Source organism: Stegodyphus dumicola, chromosome 4 (assembly GCF_044657685.1).
Source record: "Stegodyphus dumicola isolate Sdum_Otavi_A_Nest chromosome 4, ASM4465768v1".
In the NCBI taxonomy this organism is placed as follows: domain Eukaryota; kingdom Metazoa; phylum Arthropoda; class Arachnida; order Araneae; family Eresidae; genus Stegodyphus; species Stegodyphus dumicola.
This window is the reverse complement of record NC_140771.1, coordinates 155,677,652-155,689,745: the sequence shown is the minus strand read 5'-3', so window position 1 is coordinate 155,689,745 and position 12,094 is coordinate 155,677,652. Positions and strand designations below refer to the sequence as shown.

At 31.7% G+C, this 12,094-nt stretch overlaps 1 protein-coding gene across 1 annotated transcript in view; it reads left to right on the top strand.

Annotated features, from left to right (window-relative positions):
- The window catches only part of LOC146997729 (acetylcholine receptor subunit alpha-like 1), a 562,185-nt gene that overhangs the window by 208,249 nt on the left and 341,842 nt on the right, over positions 1-12,094 (top strand). The window lies entirely within an intron of this gene.

Here is a 12,094-nt window from a genome sequence, read left to right as displayed (position 1 = left end):
AAAAATACGCATTATTTCTTTTCTATTTACAAAGGTTCTTCGTAAAATACTTTCTCAAATATGAGAGGATTTTTCGCTTTTGAGCCATCTTTTAAATCAAAAATCAAAGTCACTTTATACTTAATGTTCCGCTCATTTTTCATTCATTCCACTTTATACCTAATATTCCGTTCTCTTCAAATTAGAGCACCTTTTATTTTAATAGGGAAATAACGTTAAATATTGCTGCTGATTTCCCTTTCCTTAACTTTCTATGAAATTTCCATCTCTTCACACTAATTTGTATTTATCAGCATCGCCTTGAGTTATCAGGCAGATTATACATAAGCAAACTGTAAGCGAACCGTAAATAAATGAACAACACAAGTGACTAATATGAATGTGACAAGCCCATATTACACAGAAACTCTGCAAATATGTCAACAGTATATATGATGTACACTGCTCAAAAAAAAATGGGACAGTGCTATATCTCCCGTTCTACTGGGGCGATTCACGAAATTCAAATTGCGTTCTTCATGTCTCGAAAGCGCGACTTAGGATATATATTAGATTTATATATAGCACTATTCTAACATAGGTATTTTGACACAAAATCGGACTTTTTCTGAAATAACATACCAATTTTTTACATATTTCGATTCTACGACTCAAATTATGCCAGAATACCAAGTTTTGTAAAATTCGTACGAGTGGTTTTTAAAATATTAGCTCTCAAAATTTTAGCTCCTCAATGTTAATTCAATTTGGCAAATATTTATTTATATCTCTTTTTTTATTAAACTTTTTTGATTTTTTCTCTCACATTTCGAAATTTAGGTTCATTCCAAATAAAATTTACCCATTTTTTGTGTTTTATTTTTTAAATTTCTATTTTTAAATAATTTTTATAAATTTTTCGAAAACAATTTTGAATTATAACCTATAACATTTTTACCATCATCTTAAAGTAGGTATATTTTTAAGCATATCCGCAAAAAATTAGACTTTTTTATTCAAAATTTTCTAAGATATACACAAATTTACATATTTTCGCGTTTTGAAATTTGGCATCTTTTTTTGAGCGATAATAACGCCAAATGTGGTCTATGGATTTTTGTTACACTGTATTGCCACAGCTATTTTTAACCTTAAATTTCAAGTAAAATTTTACGGAGAATTAATTATATGACAGTTTTTCCCTCAATGATGCGTAATAAATATTTATTAATACTATATGAAAAGCTATTTTTTAAATAAATTTTTTAATATATTTTTTTTTAATTTCTCTCTATCATTTTTTTTAAATCCTTCTCATAAAGTAATTGCAAATATTTCAAAACACTTTCTGTCTGAATGCAAATATTTTTCTGTGCAAATATTTTTAATTTTATATTAATCAAGATTTCACACGATATTATTTATTTGCACTTCAATTCTTAACGTCAGTTCTAGTAGAAGTTACAAATCAATTATATTTAATTAAGGATTGGATTGGATTATTTAATTATGGCAAAGCACACGAGGGCTATCTGCCTAAAGGGAGGGATACCTTCGTGGAGGACTTTCTAAGGGAAACTGGCTCGTATACACGTTACACATCGGGAAACCACGAAAACACCCATGCAACCAGCCCGTTCAGGGGATTCAAACCTCGGACCGAACTACCAGTGATCAGCGTTTTTACCGCTCGGCCGCTGGTGGGCTATTTAATTAAGGAATGACCGTCTAAGTTTAGAAACAGCGTACCGTAACAGCAATTCAATTATTGACGCCGTATCTTTCATGTTACTCCCGATTGGCAAGCTACATGATTTTTAATGAGTATTCGGGTTTTGCTAGTAACTTCGCTTGCAAATTGCACTTAAAGTAGGTTAGTTGGTTATTTGAACATAGAAAGAACATGGGAGCTATTTGATTAAGATGCTTTCATAGAGAACCTTTGTAAAGAGAACCTAGAAAACTACGAAAACCAACCATGTAGCCTGGGTTAGACTTCGCAACAAACAATTAGTATTTAACAATCTTCAAATGCTAGGCAACTGGTAAGGCTCCAAATAAATCTCCAATTTAATATTTTATTTGTAAATATTTAAAATATTGTTGTATTCTTAGACACAAAAAGGAGAATTTAAGTTTTGTTAACTCGTTAGTAAACTACCAAGCCGTAGTGCAAATTAATATTCAATTTCTTTTGCAATAATTGTGTTCACTTAATATTCTTGGAATATGAGGTAAAGAAGGAACGTTCTCGGAAGATTAAAGAAGTGTTTAAATCCGGTGATATTAGGTTTGTCTTACAAGCTCAGGATCAAAACGATTCTGCAATTGCCCGAGTAGTTGACTTGTAAATGGCTGTGAATTAAGCAGATGACTTTTAATCTTACGTTTTCAGTCAGAAAACGTATTCCCCTCCCCCACAAAAAAAGTACTTTGTATTGCATGGCAATGCATCTTTTCATTATTCAATAACCAGTCGGAGAACCGCTTGTGTTCCGAAAATAAGTATTTGTACTCAATCGTCCTGCATGTTCTTCAAATTTGTCTTCTTGTGATTTTTTTTTCCTTTCCCAAAAACTAAAGTTGCCTCTCAAAGGAAAGTTTTTGACATTGAAGAGACAAAAGGAGTATGACATCTACTTTTAGAAGCATGTCAAAAACAGATCTCTACAAGCCTTCTCTTCCATTACATGTTGTACAGTCAGACAAAAAGTTGCATCAGCGTACATTCTATAATCTATTTTTATTACACTCTGATTACTTTATTAACATACAGTGAATATATACTAAATCTTTTTTTTAGCTTAAGTAATTCGGAATTTTTGACGGAATTGTTGTTGTCGGAACTGGGACTTAGAAGATAAGTCAAATTAAATATTTCGATAACCCAATAAATTCAAGGTCGAAGTTTTAATATTTTATTTTCGGAGGGAGTGGAAATTTTTTCAATTTTGGTCCATTATCCTAAGTATATTTGCTTCGATTCTTTATTTTCCATAAAAGCGAAAAATTTACGCTTTGTATACATATAACGCATAGCTTCAAATTAAAATTTAATAATATACAGAGTGGTTATAATTAAAGTTCCACATTGAAACGGTCATAAAAGGAAAACTACTGGATCAAATGTTATCAAACTTGGTAATGGTGTAAAGGAGGTCATAGGAATTTATTTTCCGCGAAAAAAAGGAAGTTCGAAACCTCACCACCAGGCGGGAAATGGCGCTGTATGCAATATTCTTAAACGAAATATGGGTCAGAATCTAACTTAACCTTTTATTACACGGGTTTAATATGTTTTATACCCTTAAAAAACTTTGAAGTAGGCAAATTACCATTTAATAGCGTTAAATTCGTTAAAAATCGAGTGCGCCATCCGTGTAAGTGAGAAATTCGTCCGTGAAAACCACGAATTAGCGATTAGAAAGTGTGAGATCGCAAATCACTCGCACAAGTGCATACAATCTGGAAATCCTTTTCTTACAGATCGCTAATTTGTAATTTTTGAAGCCTGAATTCGGCCCTAAAACATGAAGATTCAAAACGCTTTTAATCGATTTTTGCCAAAGAAATCCCTCATGTTATCTACCTAGTTCCATTGCATTCTCCTACTGCATTCGATTGCATAGCAGTCATTCCACACCGTCTGGTTTCATAACTGAACCATTTTTCTCTGAAAAGAAGTCGACAGCTGGATCACTGTGATTGCACTTCGCTTAGAGTCAATGTTAAAATGTTTCGTGATACACGGACTGCATTAACGCATTTAGATACTAGGATTTTAGATACTAGGATTTTAGATACTAGGATTTTTATGCAGGGCTGGGCCCCACCTCACATGTATCGCACAGTTACTTAGGCAACATTTCACGAATGAACGTCTTATAGGCCGACACTTCCCCTCTTCCCACCAGACCTCATCCTCTGTGAATTTTGGTTATGGGGTTATCTCAAAAGCACTCTTTATGGTGATAATCTAAACAATTTGGCAGAAATGAAAAATGTGATACACTGACATGTCCGTAACATTCCTTCTTATATGCTAAGAGCTGTTGAGAATGCTGTAACAAGATTTAACTTGCTTTCGGAAAAAGCTGGACGCTACATTGAACATGCTTTGTTACACGTTTCGGAAAATATTAAACATATTTTAAACAGATGTTTTCGTGTCTTATTTCATTTAACAATATTGTATACAGCGCCATTTTTCCCCTGGTGGTGAGCTTTTGAACTCTTTTTTTTTCCGCGGAAAATAAATTCCCATAACCTCCTTTACACGATTCCCAAGTTTGATAACATTTGGTCCGGTAGTTTTCCTTTTATGACCATTTCAAATTGAACCTTTAATTATAACCACCATGTAAAAAAGCTTTAAAAGATTAAAGTTTTTAAAAGATTAGAGATTTTAAACCTTTAAATGATTGACAGTTTGGTTCAAGTCCCAGCTTTAAAGATATATATATATAAATATAATCTTTTATATTAATTCTCTTAGAAAGAATGTTTTAAGAAGGTAATTTTTCTCTCCCGTTATAGATTGTATAAAAAAACATGATCTTTAATATGATTTAGATTGTTTCAGCCGATATAAGTATCGGGTTACTCGGTGGTACAGAATAAACCCTGCTGGACTGTTTTATTTCTTTTTCATTTAGCAAAAATCTTTTAATTAAAATATTTGTCCTTTGCACTTCGCTTTAAACTTTATTTATAGTTAAAATGACTAGAAAATGAAAAGCTGTCTTCAGCTGAAACGCAATTCATGTAATTGATATTTTAAAAAATTGACAGAATGCAAAATTTATGAAAGTCTAGCAGTCGAAAAATCTTAATTTTCTTGTGTGAGCACTGAAAATAACTGTAGAAGGAAAGAAGAAAATTAGGGAGAATTGTAAGCAAAAATTTCCAGGGAAATTTGGCTGTCAGACATATCAAGATGTTTCAAAAAGTTGGACGCTTTCGAATATACTTTCACGATACTTCAAAGAATTTAGGTGTTCAAAAAGAAAACATTTGGACGTGTACCCCAGCACATACCATCAATTGAGCTTGTGTTAACAGAAAAGACAAAAACGATATCATTGTAGATTAAAGTGAAGAGCGACTGGTTTTAAACTATATGGTTGTGTAAATTACGTTATAGAACATCATATGGTATCATAAATGGAGAATCCCATGATTTTCTCAGTCGAATTATTTGAAGATTCAGGATTTTATCCAGTGATGTATGTGGATGTCACCTAAAGAGGTTTTTTTTCCCCTCCTGATGAAACAGCGGCCGAGCGGTAAAGTCGCTGAACACTGGTAGCTCGGTCCGAGGTTCGAATCCCGCGAATGGGCTGGTTGCATGGTCGTTTTCGTGGTTTTCCCCATGTGTAACGTGTATGCGATCCAGTTTTCCTTAGAAAGTCCTCCACGAAGGCATGCCTCCCCTTAGGCAAATAGCCGTAGTGTGCTTTGTTATAATTAAATAAACCAAAAACCTTTTGATGAAACCAGTCTTTCCTTTCATCTCATACCTTCAAAATGTTTAGCCTCTAAAGACTGATAAAGGCTCTGACGAAATACTTCGTGAAGAACTTTCTAAGGGAAACCAGCTGTCATACGCGGTACACATGAGAAAATCCAAGAAAACGCCTATCCAACCAACCCGTTTACCGGGGTTCGAACCCCGGAGTGAACTACCAGTGTTCAGCGACTTTACCGCTCGGCCATTTGTGGGTCTTTATGAAATGGAAGGCGATAACTTTATTTAAAATGATTGTCAGAAATACCAAAATGTTTCGAAAAGTTGGATACTTTTTAATATACTTTTAGAATGCTTAAAGAAAAAGAGAAGAAAAATAAATTTTTTCGTAAAATTTAGTATTTGTATTTTGTTTTAATTTAAAACTTTTCAATCTTATGATTTTTGATTCTTGCGATTTCAAAAATAAAATATTTGACTAAAATATGAATAACATTTTAAGAAACCAAATGTAGGATAAAATTGTGTAAAGCAATGGGCACAATGATAAAACTGTTTAAAGCAGTGTATGCAAATCATCCTAAGTTAAAATGTCGGTTATACATCTCTCTTATTTATATATATATCTTTTCTGAACGGGACATTGAAAGGCGTGTAAAACTGTGCTTTACTATATTTTCTCTTTTAATATAGTATGCAGTTTTCAAACGCATCGTAGTCTGGGTTACAAAGTATTCTTCCGAAAGAAACGCAGTTCAAATACATAAAATCGAATTCTGGAAAATTGATATTAATAAATATATTTAAAATGCTCAGTTCGAAGGAATAAATAGAAAATTTTAAAACAATTATCTGAAGAGACAATGCAACACAAAGAATTAAAATAAAAGTATAAAAATTTAAAAATTACCTAAAATAATAACTATGACGAAAAACATATATAAAGGAAACTATTTGAAAAAAAATAAACGCTGCACCTTTATTTACGCAGTTCGAATAGGTAAATAGAAAGTTTTAAAATAGTTATTCGGAAAAAAAAAAAAAAAAAAAAAAGAAAGTGCAACTTAAACAATTAAAATGAAATTCGAAAAAGAAAAAATTACTTAAAATAATAAGTTATAATTAAAAATATAATATAAAGAATATTATTTGGAAAAAAGGAACGATGGTGACATTTTTCCTCTCACGGGAAAGGAAACTAGGTTGCCATACATTAAGAAGTTCGCCAAGTGAAGTATTCTTGGCCAAACTGACAAAAAAGTGCCAACATAAATTTGTGAATTTCTCCGTAAATTTCGCTCCAAATTTTACAAAATTTCATATTTAGGCGTAATTTGAGTCGTAGAATCGAAATATGTAAAAATATTGGTATGTTATTTCAGAAAAAGTCCGATTTTGTGTCAAAATACCTATGTTAGAATAGTGCTATATATAAATCTAATATATATCCTAAGTCGCGCTTTCGAGACATGAAGATCGCAATTTGAATTTTGTCAATCGGCCCAGTAGATCGGGAGATATAGGAGTGTCTCTTTTTTTTTTTTTTTTTTTTTTTTTTTGAGCAATGTACATTAATATACCCAGTTGACAGTGTTCAGTATAAATGCATCTGAATAACATCTTATATCCAAGTTACCACTGACTTCTAGAGTGAACATTCTCTGTAAACTCAGAATCACAGTGCATAAAACATGGTTAAAAATCCTCATTCAGCAAAGTTTTGAGAGGGTTTCATTAATAACCACAGGTCAGAAACACCCATCTTTCGAAGTAACTTTATAAATTCTGCTACAGATTTTAATATTCCATAAAGAATTTTGGCTGAGCCTAGCCACAATAGAATGCCCCACAAATTGAGTAAAAATGCTGATAGTAATATATAATAGACGGTACACCAACTCAGCTGGTGGTAAATAAATATTTTTGAAAGGGATGTAAAGTTGCGCGCCTCCAACCTGCACGCAACAAAGTGGTGACTGCTGAAACTGGAAATTAGACAGAGTCTTGAGAAGGGTTTAAGTCCCTTTTTATTCAACTTTAGAAATTACAAATGCGTGCTCTTGACGCTCACAAACTACGCCGACCCGGCGGTAAAATAAAAATAAGAAACTAAGAAAAGAATAGTAACAAGTGACTAACTACGAGGCTCTCTAAACGTAACTAACCTCACCGCGTTCTAAAGTACCGCTGATAATTCAGCACACTGTGAATATTACGTTGAAAGATTAACAATTTGCCTAGGCAAGCACACAGGCCGAAACGCGTGGTTCTTCAATTTCTGACTAACTACCTCCGCGCTCGTGAAGTAAGAAAAGCACACTTCGAACTCGTTTCCTTTCTATTTAACTCAGAATACTTCCGCTGATAATTTGAATCCTTGGGCGTTCTACTAAAATTTACATACTCTGGCATTGGCAGTTCGAGGGGAAAGTAAGGCTTGACAGGAAAGATAGTTTAAACTTAAAATAAATGTTAGTTAAAATAAATATAAACCCTACAGGGATAAAAAAGATTTATATATATATGTGTGTGCGTGTGTATTATTTAAAACTTGTAACTGAATTATTATAAAATATAAGGAAATAACTCTTTTAATACTTATCATTTTTTGCCCTTAATCTCAACAATGCACGTTCTAAAAATTCTACTTTACTGCTTCCTTAATCCTTAGGACTCCTATGTCGATTACACCAACTCCTTTGTCGAGCTAGACTCGACATTATACATTGCATTTTCTAAAATAATTTTAAATGTTTAAATCTATTTTTTTCTTTCAAATATTTTGTAATATGACTCGAGATTATACGTGGTAATTTCTAAAATAACTGAAAATGTTTAAAACTGTTTTTTTTTCCTTTCAAATTTTTGTGCTATGTAAATAAAGACTAAATTTATCATATTTGACCAATTTACATTATTTTAAATTCTTTTTAGTATTATTTTTACATTAGGATTAAAAGAGTTATTTGTAGTTTGGTGTAGTGATCGAACACGCTACCCAAAGCCACTGTTGTATTTCAGGATTGAAATGACTCCAAACTCAAGTTATAAAACAATAGCGAGAATTTTAATATAAATTTAAATGTAAGAAGTTAAGATTACATCAATCTGTTGTGTCGATAACACTTAATCTAATAGTTCTTTTAAACGGTTACAAATGTACTGCGCTAAAACAACATCATATTCGGAAAGATTAGTCCGTGCTACCTAGCACGAAAAAATACTCCAACCAGAACAATGCTACCTCCAGTATTCCCGGTGGATATACGGTCTTCTAGCTTGAAAACGTCGACTCGTTGAAAGTGCAGACGATAATTTCGAACACCCGTACACACTCACTGAAGTATTTGGCTACGCTCTCTTGAAACAACCTTGCTTCATGATGTCCAAACCTCGACTCCAAGTCCCGTGCAAGTCTTTTTCCTGGGAACTATATCCTTGGAGGGCGAGATAAGGAACATCTGCGTGACCTTGTCACAGTAGTGCTGTCTTCAGGAAAGCAAGTTCCCGACACTTTACAGAAAAATTGTATTTTTGTCTTCTTTGATATTTTGTTTACATAAAAACATATGTTTTAATTAAAATAATAATAATTGAATTATTATATTTTTATGTGCTAATAAGTATAAAAATATAGATGCCTTGAATCAAGAGAAAACAATCATTCACTAATGAATATGAAAGTAGTGATAACGAATGTATGATTCAAATAGATAATGAACTTGAATTATTGGAAAATGATATAAATTTTACAAAAGCGTCTGAGCTAACTAGATTCCTTTTCAAACCGAGACCGATTCTGACCAATAAATTGTTCTAAGAAGAGGACGACTTATAAGTGATAGCAATGAAAAACCATCTATTTCTACATATAAAAATAGGCAGTTTGTTGGAATTGAGGAAACATTATGGACAAATGTCACTGAAGAAGACAATTATCGTCATAACATAAAATTCTCAATTGGTGAAAATGTTGTTGGGCCACAAGTTTAATCCAGCTGCACATCAGCTCTAGAATTTTTTTAGTTGTTTTTGACTCCTACTCTACTAAAAAATAATGAGTGAAATTAATGTATATGCAGCAAAAATAATATCAGAAAAAACACCGAGCAAATATTCCATTTAGTAAAATTGGAAAGATGTAACTGAGAGTGAAATGAGAGCCTTTATTAATGTCATCATAAATATGGACCTTATTGTTTCACCAGCTTTGGAATCATACTGGTCTTAAGCATTTCATTTGAAGATGTCATTTTTTAGAAACATTTTTTCACAAATGTTTTTTTTCAAATATTTTGGTCACTACATTTCACCAAACACTCAAAAGACAAGGACAAGAACAGAAAGAGTGAGCAACGTTCTGGATTACCTAAACCAAAATTTATGGAAAAATATATACCTTGTGAAAATTTGGCAGTTGACGAATCTACAATCTCGTTCAAGGGGAAAATAATCTTCCTCATATCTAAACTCTAAAATACCAACAAAATGGGGACTTCGAGTTTATGTTTTAGCATATTCTAAGACGAGTTATTTATATACATTTGTTCCATATTATAGTAAAATTCTAACAAATGGCGTAATTAGACCAGACCTTAATTTCACTAGCAGAATTGTGATGCAACTCAATCGAAATTTATGAAATTCGATTCCTGAAGGGTATCATATTTTTACCGACAGATTTTATACAAACCCCACTTTAGGTGCACAACTTCTAAGCCTCAATTGCGTTCTTAGTGGAACAATTATGACCAATCGAAAAGGATTGCCAGAAACAAATAAAAATGCCAAAATTAGCTGTTGGATAAATAATCGCTTATAGAGAAGGAAAAATCTTTAGTAACATGGTGTGACAAAAGAGTGGTCACAATGTTTAGTACAAAACAATCTTCTGTTTCACAACCTGCCAGAAAAAGATCAAAGACGACTGAAAATTCTGGTGAAAAAGAAATAAAGAAACCGACTTTTATATTAGATTATAAAGATAATTTATTGATAAGTCTAATCAAAGACTTTCATGCTTTTACAAAAAAAAAAAAAAAAAAAAAAAAAAAAAAAAAAAAAAGCCGATTATCCACAGATGATAAATATTCCGATGGGAAGACTCATCTTATTTTTTCTCATAAAAAACACAAGGACTGTATGGTGTGTTCTGTTCCAACCGGAAGGTCAAAGGAGGAAGAAAATAAAACATTCTATTGTGATAGTTGTGATAGAATACCCGGTCTTTATCCAGAAGAATGTTTTAAAAAATATCATACTTTGAAAAATCATAAATAATTAAAGTAAATAAATTTATTAAATATATATAAATAAAACGTAATTTACAATAATTTAGCATATATCAGAATATTTTGCATTAGAAATGTGTATAAATTAAATGAAATTTACTCGCATTATTTTTAATAAGCTCTCAAAGGTCAGTTTTCCTTTGAAGTTCCTCCATAAAGGCATCTCCCAACTTAGGCAAATAGCTCTTGCATGATTTACCTATTTAAAAAACGGAACCTGACCTGATGGTCTAATTACAAATATTTTAACATACATAATTTTATATTTAGATTTGGACATTAAGTTTCAAACTTAAAACACTCTTTTAGATATATTCATTAAATAATATGCAAATTTTCTATTAAATATATTTTGGCAGAGCATTCATTACCTCTCTTAGCAATTTTACCCAGTTTAATAGTTCTCGGATAATATAATAAATAACAACTATTCATTTCACACTTAAACATTAACCTTATCGTCATTAGGTCGCAGTCTTGATTGCCTTACTGAGCATAACAACAATGTTTCATTCGCTTTTTGAAACAGTTAAAACAACTAATTGATCTAAATTCACTTTATGTATTGCAAGGTAGTCCAAAATTTAACAATATGCAAAATGTATCAGTATACCGGTTAATAACATTGACCTTATTTTCAAATTCCTAATAAGCTGTCATGATAATGTGGCACGTTCTCATGGTTCTGTCACCTTGATTGCACATGGCACTTGGAGGAAATTTAATTTTTCAGTTGCAACAAATAAGTCCAAAGTGATTATTTTTCTATCATATAAAAATAAAATTATGAGTTTAAAATGAGCAACTATTATGACTCGTTCCTATTTTTTTTTAAAGTGCACATTGTAATATTATGTAAATGATGAAAGTACATTTTATTTTAAAAATTTTGATATTCGGAACATGAAAGAAAAGTAGCAAGTACGTTATCAAGAACATCGAAAGAAGTATACAAATTCTATACTTATACCATTTAGTTATAATGAAATTGAGCTTCAACGTGTGTTATATTGATATTTTGACATTTTAAAGGTGTGTCTTATTTTGACATTTATATTATTATTTTGACATAGTATTTATTATTCTTTACAAATAACATAAACATTTTGATAAAATCTTTATTTTTGTCATCCACTAGCTTAGAATTTCATAAAACAAATTAACAATAAAAATCGCAGTTGCAAGTTATCGAGAAATAACTATGATGTGATTTTCGAATAAACAACCTATGCAAACTGCAGTTATCCATCCAACAATGAATGTTTCTTTTATGCCCGCTGTGCGGAACTGTCGTGGGTGGAAGTACCACCAAACCGCTGTCAACATGCTCTGAAAGTAAACAAAACACACTTCCTTT